General features: G+C 36.0%; 1 protein-coding gene and 1 pseudogene across 1 annotated transcript in view; both read left to right on the forward strand.

Annotated features, from left to right (window-relative positions):
- Positions 1-12,288, forward strand: part of AGBL4 (AGBL carboxypeptidase 4) — a 1,304,809-nt gene that overhangs the window by 17,045 nt on the left and 1,275,476 nt on the right. The window lies entirely within an intron of this gene.
- On the forward strand, positions 3,286-3,382 carry LOC124516649 (uncharacterized; annotated as a pseudogene).

Raw genomic sequence — 12,288 nt, forward strand, 5'->3', positions numbered from 1 at the left:
AGAAATAAACTTCTCTGATCTCAGCTGCAGCAATTTTTTACTTGACACATCTCCAGAGGCAAGAGAATTAAAAGCAAAAATGAACTATTGGGACCTCATCAAGATAAAAAGCTTTTGCACTACAAAGGAAACAATCAACAAAACTAAAAGGCAACTAATGGAATAGGAAAAGATATTTGCAAATGACATTCAGACAAAGGGCTAGTATCCAAAATCTATAAAGAACTTACCAAACTCCACACCCGAAAAACAAATAATCCAGTGAAGAAATGGGCAGAAGACATGAATAGCCACTTCTCTAAAGAAGACATCCAGATGCCAACAGGCACATGAAAAGATGCTCAATGTCGCTTCTCATCAGGGAAATACAAATCAAAACCACACTGAGACACCACCTCACGCTGGTCAGAGTGGCTAAAATGAACAAATCAGGAGACTATAGGTGCTGGCGAGGATGTGGAGAAACGGGAACCCTCTTGCACTGTTAGTGGGAATGCAAACTGGTGCAGCCACTCTGGAAAACAGTGTGGAGGTTCCTCAAAAAATTGAAAATAGATCTACCCCATGACCCAGCAATAGCACTGTTAGGAATTTACCCAAGGGATACAGGAGTGCTGATGCATGGGGGCACTTGTACCCCAATTTTATAGCAGCACTTTCAACACTAGCCAAATTATGGAAAGAGCCTAAACATCCATCAACTGATGAATGGATAAAGAAGATGTGGTTTATATGTGCAATGGAATAGTGCTTGGCACTGAGAAAGAATGAAATCATGCCTTTTGCAGCAACGTGTATGGAATTGGAGTGTATGATGCTAAGTGAAATAAGTCAGTCAGAGAAAGACAGACATCATATGTTTTGGAACTTGAGAAACTTAACAGAAGACCATGGGAGAAGGAAAGGGAAAAAATAGTTTCAAACAGGGGTGGGGGGAGGCAAACCATAAGAGACTCTTAAATACAGACAATAAACTGAGGGTTGCTGGGGGGGGGGAGGGGAAAATGGATGATCAGCATTGAGGAAGGATGAGCATTGGGTGTTGTATATAAGTGATGACCCATGGGAATCTACTCCCAAAACCAAGAGCACACTCTACACACTGTATGTTAGCTAATTTGACAATAAATTATATTAACAAAAATAACACTAGCATTTTTTGCAGAGCTAGAACAAACAATCTTAAATATTTTTTGGAACCACAGAGGGCCTTGAATAGTTAAAGCAATCCTAGAAAAGAAAAATAAAAGTGGAGGCATGACAGTTTTGGTTTTTGAGGTATGATATAAATCTGTAGTCATCAAGACAGTATGGTCCTGGCACAAAAACAGACATATAGGTCAATGGAACAGGATTAAAGACCCAGAAGTGGACCCAAAATTATATGGTCAACTCATCTTTGACAAAGTAGGAAACAATATCCAATGGAAAAAAGGTTCTTCAACTAAGGGTTTTGGGAATACTGGACAGCAAAATACAGAAGAATGAAACTATATCACTTTCTTACACCATACACAAAAATAAATTCAAAATGGATGGAAGACCTGAATGTGAGACAAAAACCATCAAATCCTAGAGAACACAGGCAGCAACTTCTTTGATCTCTGCCAGAGCAACTTATTACCAGCCATGTCGCTGAAAGTAAGAAAAACAAAAGGAAATATGACTATTGGAACTTTTATCTAGATAAAAAGCTTCTGCACAGTGAAGGAAACAATCAACAAAACTAAATGGTAGCCTTTGCAATGGGAAAAGGTGTTTGCAAGGACATACCTGATAAAGGGTTATTATCCAAGATCTATAAAGAACTTCCTAAGCTAAATGCCCAAAAAAACAAATAATCCAGTTAAGAAATGGACAGAAGATATGAATAGATACTTTTCCAAACAAGTGACATATGAAAGGATGCTCACCATCACTCATCACTAGGGAAATACAAATCCAAACCATGATGAGATACCACTTTACACCTGTCAGAATGACTAAAATTAACCACACAGGAAACAACAGGTGTTGGCAAGGATGTGGAGAAAGAGAACCCTTTTGCACTGTTGATGGTAATTCAAACTGATGCAGCAACTTTGGAGAACAGTATGGAAGTTCCTCAAAAACCTAAAAATAAAAATACCCTACAATTCATAAACTGCATTATTAGGTTTTACCTGAAGGTTTCTAAAATACAGATTCAAAGATGTACATACGCCCTGATGTTTATAGTAGCATTATCAACAATAGCCAAACTATGGAGAGAATCCATACACATACACACACTCAATTCAACATTACTCAGCCCTCAAAAAGAATGAAATCTTGCCATTTGCAACCTTGTGGATAGAGCTAGAATGTATTATGCTAAATGAAATCAGTCAATCAGAGAAAGACAAATACCATATAATTTCACTCAGATGTGGAATTAGAGAATTTAGAAACAGAAGAGATGAACATATTGAAGAAAGGTAAAGAAACCACAAGATACTCTTAATGATACAGAACAAACTGAGGGCTAATGGAGGGAGGTGAGTGGGAGATGGGCTAGATGGGTGATGGGTATTAATGAGGGCACTTGTGATGAGCATTGGGTGTTGTGTGTAATGAGCAATCATTGAATTCTATTTCTGAAACTAATATTTCACTATGTGTTAACTAAAATTAATAATAAAAAAATAAAAAACTTAAAAATAAGACTAATGTAAAACAACAAAATTGCAGTATATATGTAACTATCAATAATTTCTTTAAATGTAAATGGACTAAATGCGCCAATCAAAAGACATACGATGATGGAACGGATTAAAAAAAACAAGACCCATGTATATGCTGCTTTCAGCAGACTCATTTCAGACCTAAGGACACACACAGACTGAAAGTGAATGGATGTAAAAAGATATTCCATGCAGATGGATCAGGGAGGAACAAATGCCAGAACAGTAATATTTATATCACACAAGATAGACTTTAAAACAAAGACTGTTTTAACCAAAGCAAGAGACAAAGAAAGACAGACATAATTATAAAAGGATTAATTCAATGAAAAGGTATAACAAATGCGAACATCTATGCATCCAACATAGGCACACCTAATACACAATGTTAATATTAAGTGACCTAAAGGGAAAAATAGAGGGTAATACAGTAATAATAGGGGCCTTTAAAAATTTTTATTTATTTATTTATTTTTAGTATAATTGACACATAATGTTGCATTAGTTTCAGGTGCGTGACAGTGATTTGACAAGTTTATACATTATGCTATGCTCACCACATGTGTATCTACTCTCTGTCACCATTGCTTCCTGCCTTTTGGCTAAGATTAAGTGTAGTATCTGTTCTTAGTTTAATAGTAGGGGACTACACTCCCCGGACATCAATGGATAGATCATCCAGAGAGAAAATGTATAAGGGAGAATTGGCTTTGAATGATACATTAGAACAAATGGACTTAACAGATACATATACAGTGCATTCCATCTAAAAAATGGAATACACATTCCTTTTGAGGACACATGAAACATTCTGCAAGATATGTTAGGCCACAAAACAAGTCTTAATCAATTTAAGAGATCAAAATATCAAGCATCTTTTCTGATCACAATACTATGAAGTTAGCAAACAGTAACAAGAAAGAAACTGGAAAAAACACAAATACATGGATAGTAAACAACATGGTACTAAATAACCAATAAGTGAACTAAGAAATATAAGGCAATTAAAAAAAATTACATGGAGACAAATGAAAATAGAAACACAATAGCCCAAAATCTTTGGGATGTAGCAAAAGTAGTCCTAGGAGGGAGGTTTGTAGTCATACAGGCTTATCTGAAGAAACAAAGTCTCAAAGAATATAACCTTACACCTAAAGGAACTAGAAAAATATGAACAAAGCCCCAATTTAGTAGTAGGAAGTAAATAATGAAGATTAAAGCAGAAATAAATAGGGGCGCCTGGGTGGCTCAGGTCATGATCTCGCGGTCCGAGAGTTCCAGCCCTGCCTCGGGCTCTGTGCTGACAGCTCAGAGCCTGGAGCCTGTTTCGGATTCTGTGTCTCCCTCTCTCTGACCCTCCCCCATTCATGCTCTGTCTCTCTCTGTCTCAAAAATAAATAAATGTTAAAAAAAATTTAAAAGCAGAAATAAATAGAAAAAAAATCAATGAAACCAAGAGCTGATTCTTTGAAAAGATAAACTTAATTGATAAATAGCAGACTCATAAAAAAAAAAAAAAAAAACAAGAGGACTCAAGTAAAATCTGAGTGAAAGAGAAATAACAACTGATCCACAGAAATATAAAGAATTATAAGAGAATATTATAAAAAATTATATGCCAAAAAATTGGACAAACTAGAAGAATTGGATAAATTTCTAGAAACATGCAATCTTTAAAACTAATCAAGAAGCAAGTACAAAAATGTAAACAGATTGATTACTCATAATGAAATTGAGGTGGTTATCAAAAAACTCCCAATGAATAAAAATCTAGCATCTGATGGCTTAACAGGTGAATTCTACCAAAGATTTAAAGAAGAGTTAATACCTACTCTTCTCAAACTATTCCACAAAATAGAAGAGGAAAGAAAACTTCCAAATTCATTCTACAAGGCAAGTATTACCCGTATATTAAAAACAGACAGAGGCATTACAAAAATAAAAAAGTCTAAGTCAATATCTCTGATGAACATAGATGCAAAAATCCTCAAGAAAATGTTATAAAACCAAAATCAATAATATATTAAAAAGATCACTCACCACAATCAAGTTCGATTTATCACAGGATTGCAAAGATGGTTCAATAGGCACAAATCAATGAATGTGATACACCAGATTAACAAGAGGAAGTATAAAAACCCGATGATCATCTCAGTAGATTCAGAAAAAGCATTTGACAAGTATAATATTCATTAATCATACAACCTCTCACCAAAGTGAGTTTAGAGGAATTAATTACACCTTAACGTAATAAAGGCCATAAATGACAAAGTCACAGCTAACATAATACTTAATGGTGAAAAACAGATTTTCTTTTAAAATCTGGAACACGATAAAGATATCCACTCTCACCATTTTGATTCAACATAATACAGGAAGTCCTACCCACAGCAACCAGTAAAAGGCATACAATTGGTAAGGAAGAATTAAAAGTTTCATTATTTTCAGATGATACGATACTATATATAGAAAAGCCTAATGGCTCCACCAAAACACTACTGGAACTAATAAATTCAGTAAAGTTATAGGATGCCAAATTAATATACATAAATCTGTTGAATTTTTAAACTCTAATAACAAAGTAACAGAAAGAGAAACTAAGAAACACCCCCATTTATAATTGCATTAAAAAGGATAAAATACCTAGAAATAAACTTAACAAAGGAAATGAAATAACTATACTGTGATATTAATAGGATATTAATAATAGATAGTAGTAATAGGATAATAATAGTAATAATAGTAGGATATTAATAATAGAAATTGAAGATGATACAAACAATGGAAAGATATACCACTCATGATTGTAAGAATTAATATTGTTACAGAGTCCATACTCCCTAAAGCAATCTACAGGTTCAGTGTAATCCCTATCAATATACCAATAGCATTTTTCATAGAAGTAGAACAAATAATCCTAAAATTTCTATGGAACCACAAAAGACCCTGACTAGCAAAAGCAGTCTTGAGAAAGAAGAACAAAGCTTTAGATAATCACAATCCTAGATTTCAAGCTATTCTACAAAGCTATAGTAATCAAAACTGTGTAATAATGGCACAAAATAGACACAAAGACCAATGGAACAGAATAGAGAGCCCAGAAATATACCCACATTTCTATGGCCAATTAATCTATGACAAAGGCAAGAATATATGATGGGAAAAAGACAGTCTCATAATGAACAGTGCTGGGAAAACTGGACAAGTATATGCAAAAGAATGAAACTGGATCACTTTCTTACACCATACACAAAAATAAACTCACATTGGATTAAAGACCTAAATGTGAGACCTGAAACCAAACATTCTAGGCAGTAATTTTTTTGACATTGGTTATAGCAACATTTTTCTAGAATTGTCTCCTCAGGCAAGGTAAAGAAAAGCAAAAACAAACTATTGGTACTGCATCAAAATAAAAAGCTTTTGCACAGTGAAGGACACCATCAAACAACAACAAAAAAAAGGCAATGTGTACAGCAGTGCTATCAATGACAACCAAATTATGGAAAGAGCCCAAATGTGCATTGACTGATTAATGTATAAAAAAGATGTAAGAACTCACCATGTTCCCCTTGTTTGACCTTAGGTCTGAAGGAAAATAACAACCAGAACAGCAAGACCAAGTGGAAAAACTAACAATTCCTAATATTTATATACTGTTTTGTAGTTAACAAAGTGTTTTCCGTTCTCTTATGGTCTTTCATAAATTTTGGACAAAATGGAGGGTAAGCATTTTATTCCTACTTTTGGAAAAGGAAATTGAGGTTCATAGAAGTTAAGTGACATCCTTAATTGCATAGAACTAATAAGTGGCAGAATCTGGAGGCAACCCATGTCTATCAGACCTGAAAGCCTGTGCTCATATATCTTAGTTCCTGGTTACTCAACATTAATCCATTTGCTTGCTGGCTTAGTCATGACAACCTGAGCATTTCCAAGTTGGAGTACAAGCAAATAAGCAGTCTTATGTCCTGTATTAGCTCACAGGAAAGCAATTTGAGACCCGTTGAATGGAGTAAATGGAATGTACCTACTACCACTTTGGGAAGCTTTAACTCACTCCCCATTTGGGGTTTGAACATCTAATCTGGGAAGGCTGATTGGATGTAACATACCATATGTTGTTCCTCATGGATGGAAGTAGATAATTGGAGTATCTAGCAGTTAATGTAGAAAGGGTGACATTTGTGGATTTGGAGAACTTAGTCCTTTAGGAATGGTCAAGAAAATATCATGGGTTTGAAATTGACAATGAAGTATATGTTTAAAGAAGCATTTTGGCCTGTTTGTATGTTGTAGCTATAGATCTTAGTTCATATGTTCAGCAAGAAATACCAAATTATTTTAGTTTATTTAAATCAATCCATCTCATTGGGATTTGGGGAAATTCAGTTTCCCGTCATCATTGACGGTCTATGTCTTTCACTCCCATTACATAATATGCCAAGAGGTGTATGTGATACTTAGGTAATGAGATGAGGGCTTCTGATTTTCACATGTCTGGGCACATGACATCCTCATCATCCAATCTCATGTAGCTCCTTGAAGGTGGAATGCTTCACTGCAAGCAGGGAATGGGGATCTTCATGGAGGCCTTTGCCTAGATACAGAGCCCTAGTGCCCAGAGTTCTTCTTCCCTAGGTGCCCTCCACCATCATCCTTTGCTGAGGACTGCCCAGGAGTACCTCTTCCTATCACCACTCATGGGATCCTTGATTTCTATAACTATTTCAATGTGTGGGATTGTTTCCTTCCTTTCTCTGTTTTCAGTGGAAGTTTCCTTTTCTACTAGCATAATCCTGGGTAATGTGAGGAAGAGAAATGTTAGAAGCTACTTTTGCCTTTTTACTATCATATGAACCTCCTCTGAGGCATGAGATCTCAAAGGGCTTGGAGAAGAATTTGTATGGTTTGTGTGTGTGTGTTTCTGTTTGTATAGGAGGGGTTTGTGTCTAATGTGGAGTATCCTAAACAAAACACCAAAACAACTCAACATGTCAGTGAATTATCTTATGAAACAATTTGCTGTCTGTGACTCCTCCCCCCCCCCCCCCCCCCCCATTCACAGATTGCTATTGCCTAGGAATCAGAAGACCTGGAACTTCTTATGTATGTAGCCTCGGGCAACTCACTTAACTTCTGAGTGTGTGATCTAATCACTAAAATGGAGTAAGGAAGCCTGTCCTGCCTAGTTGACAATATTGCTATTACATGCAAATGAGAAGATAGGGAAATATTCTGTAAGCTGTTAATATACTATAAAATATAAGAACTTTTGGTTTTGTGAATTTGTGGGAAGAGAGATATTTCTCACTATGGTTTTAAAGTAACAAAAAACCCCTTGGAATGATCATAAATAGTTTCCACTCACATTGTATTACGAAAGCATGTCATATGGCCATGTCTATTTTCAGGAGGGCAAAAAGTGGAATTCTCCCATGTGTTTTTATGTGTTAGGGAAATATTGAGCATCTATTACATGTGAGGCACTATGTAAGAAACATTGCTTACCTTATCTTTAATTCTAAGAATGTTATGAAACAGGCAGTATTTTAGGTAAGGACGCTGAGGGCCAAAATTTAGGTAATTTAGTAAAAAATAAAACCAGGATATGACCTTCATCTGACTCAAAGGCCTGGGTTCTTTCCATTGGATCACATACTTCCTTTTTTTCTGCAGTTTTGTTAGCCACAGATGACTTGTAATGGAAGATTTAAGTTTAGGTTAGTAATTATCAGTTAGTCAAAAATAACTGATATTTATTGGGCATTAGGAACCCCAAGCTCACATCCGGGTCTTGTTTTTCTCATTCTTTGTTATGAAGGGATTTGGGGCCTGTACTTTGGGAGTTGATAGATGACTCTAAAGTAGTGTGAAAGTTTATTTTTCAACTTGACTGGGCCATGGAATGCCCAGACATTTGGTAAAACATTATTCTGGGTGTGTCTATGAAGGTTTTTCTAGATAAGATTAACATTTAAATTGGTAAACTGAATAAAGCAGGTTGCTCTCCCTAATGTGGGATGGCCTTATGTAATCAATTAAAAGCCTCAATAGAACAAAAAGGCTGAACCTTCCCTTAGTGAGGGGAAATTTCTTACCTGAGTGCCTTGAGCTGGGAGGGACATCAGTATTTTTCTGTGTTCAGCTGAACCGAAATATTGGCTCTTCCTAGGTTTTGAGATACGGCATTTGACTGGAACTACACCATTGTCTCTTGTGGACTCTGGTTTGCCAATTTCGGATCTTGGGACTTGTTACCCTCCATAGTAGTATGAGCCAATTCTTCATAATAAATCTCTTTGTACACGCACACACACACGCACACACACATGCACACCCCTTATGGTTCTCTTTCTGTGGAGAACCCTAATATAGGCACAAACAACTCTTGAAATTGTGTGATTATGAAATCAGCAGTAACAACAAAGAGCTGATGTTTATGGAAGAGGTTCAGACTCCATTCTCTTTTCAGGCAACATTTTATCAAAGATCCTTAATGGAATCTTTACATTGACATTTACATGTTGTCTTATTATATGTGTATTAAGTGGTTGTTACCAGTAGGATGACAATTGACAACAGATTTAATAAAACAACATTTTTTCCTTAAAATACTGACTGCCAGTATGGACCAATGTCATTGCATTTCAGACAACATTTGGCTTACCTTCCTAAAACAAATCACAAAAAATTAAGAACAGAAAGATTGATTCTTTTCCAAGTTTTATATTTTCTTCTGACAACTATTCTGCAACCTCAGGCATAGATTAATGAATGGAGTATGCACAAAGTGATATCAGCTCACATATATGACATTACTCAGATGTCTCCAACTCCGGAAAAAGCATGTGAATGATTTATGGAATTGATATTAATCTCTTTCCAGTAAATGCATTACTTCAAATACATGGGAAATTGATGTTACTACTCTAACGCCAAATTAATTTCTTTCTTGCTGGATCAGCATTGTAAATGGAATTAGATGTTAACCTTTTATACATCTAAACAGGGTAAAATATGGGAGGCAATTTTATAAGTAAAATTTGGATGCTCATTTCTGAAGGGAAGGGTATGTATTTTTCTTCTTTGTGTGCTTTCTTCCTGAAATTTGTGGATCCTGGGATATTGGATCATATTTAAAGTATAACTTAATATCATTTAGGAATAGAATAATTATAATTGAATCTGAATATTTAACACAGGACTATAAATAACAGTATAGCAAATGAGAATTACATGTTATTAAAGATACCCCAAATTCTAAAGATTAAGACTATTTTTCAAGGGAAATTTTATCCAAGAATTATTAGTCACTCATAAATATTTTTAATCCATATGTAGGCATAAAGGAGACTAGAAAATTATCAGGCTGGCCTCTTCCTCATTTCATATATGCCTGGGCCAGTATGGTCTTGAGTTTGTTTTCTCTTTATTTTCCCTGTGTTTCCAGCTTGTTGCTTTCGTTGCCATACTGTTGATTTTGGCTTGCTAAACATTATCTAATGAGCACAATCTTATATTTCAATTCTAAATTATCAGAAGGAAAATGTTATTGGCTCAGTTGCGTCTGGTCAGTTTTGGTTAAAGAGGGTAGTCTTGGGTATGTAGGGCTGCCTTTTAAGGGCAATGGGTAGGACAGACTCTCTAGAAAGGGGCTGTAGGTAGAGGGGAAGTGATAGATGTATCTTAAATAGTTAGGTTTGCTGGGCTGCAGTGTTTGTTTTTTTTTCCAGCCTGACAGTTTTCTGATTTTGTGGACCAAGTGCCATGCATACCTTTTCTCTTCCTGGCTCCTTGCCTTTCATCACAATATGCCTCAGTTCTTAGCCAGTCTTGAGCAGAGCATAATGTCTGTGAGTGGTATCAGAGTTGCTGCCAAATAGCAGCTATTTGCTGTCTTGCTATCTGATGTGCAAGAGACCAAACCTGGTTTGGTCTATAAACCAGACCCAGTTTACAAGTTGCAGTATTTCTTGCATTATTTCCATTGCTATAGTCTGCAGAACTGGGTTCTTTCTTGATAACTAGTTTTTTTTTGTGCTACAGTTATACCAAGCTTAGAATACTAGAATTATTATCTCTTTAAGTCTGGGGTATTGCCTTGAACCATTGTCTTCTTGATAGGAATCTAGGCTAGGTGGCTTAATTTTCACCATGTCTATATCCAGATTTTCTTTTCCCAATAACTAGCTGAGATCCAGATGTGAATAGACAGGTTTCCCTGGGCGACTAAGTGGCAATTATGCTTGGTCTACATTACTGCCTGCACAGATAGACCTTTTGGAACCCTTTTCACCTGAAATCATGGCTAAATATTTTTAGGTTTTTGAGTACTGTACATCGGAGCCCCTGGCTTTCCTCTCTAGAATCACTGTCTTCTGACCTAGCTCTGGATCCTGAAAGCATACTTTAAATGTGACAGTGTGACTCTAGTTGCATCTATAAAGTGGTACAGGTGAGTGTTAGGGATGGTAGTAATAAAAATTTGGTGAAAGTTTGTCTTACCTACATCTCAATATTGTTGTACCATTTGTTTCCGTAGAGAATTTTGGTCTAGGATTTCTGCTCTTTATTCCCTATTACAGGTGACTTTTGGTAACACAGCACCAAGATATCCTTTCAATGGTTTTATTTTTGTTGGTCCTGTATTGTATGTTGGTCCTGTATTTATTTTGTTGGTCCTGTACACTTGCCAGGCAGTGGAGGAAGGTATGGGATGGGAAGAGGAAAAGATATATATATATATCTGACCTGGTCCTTGTTCTCAGAAAAACTTAAATCCCAGTGAAGGATGTAGTGCATATGTATCAGTAATACCAGGAAGTAAATCAAGCAAGGGACAGAAGGATTGGATACTTACTCATTAATTACCCAAATATTTATTGAGTGTCCACTATGCTTGGTTCTGTTCTAGGCAGTGGAGACTCAAAAGTAACTAAGATTGGATTCATACTGTCAAGGAGCTCATAGTTTGATGGGGAATTCAGGTAACTGCACCAAAAAGCCACAGGGGCTGATAGTATTCAAGTCACCATCATTTCTCATCTGACTGCTCTTTAAATACACTGTGCAGGCTCTCACCTCAGGGCCTTTGCACTCTGCTGCCTGGAATGCTGTGCCCCCAACATACTTACATGGTACATCCTTTACTTCATTTGGGTCTCTGATACAATGTCATCATATCAGGGAAGTCTTTCCTGGCTCTATAACTAGTACAGTACTCTCTTTTCATCTCTCCCATTCCTCTTAGCTCATTTTATTTTTGTTCTTAGCACTTACATCACCAGATTTGTTATATAATTATTTTTAAATTTGATTATTATGTCTCTGCCTCTAGAAAAATTTAAGCTCTATGAGAACAGGATTGTGTCTATATTATTGAGTGCTTTATATATGTAGCATGCTGTCTTAGACAGAATGAGTGTTCAAAAAATACTAGTTCACCAAGTAAAGGAATTAATGAATTAATGAGTCAAGTACTAGTGAGTAGAATCTGTATAGGGTATGATAGAGTTACCAAGATGGGAGTGGTTATTTTTACCTGTAGGCAAGGGGTGGTGTCAGAATATGTGATTTGAGAATG

Source organism: Lynx rufus, unplaced genomic scaffold (assembly GCF_022079265.1).
Source record: "Lynx rufus isolate CCGP_SWC_20201006 ecotype Redwood Valley unplaced genomic scaffold, mLynRuf1.p SCAF_2, whole genome shotgun sequence".
Lineage (NCBI taxonomy): Eukaryota > Metazoa > Chordata > Mammalia > Carnivora > Felidae > Lynx > Lynx rufus.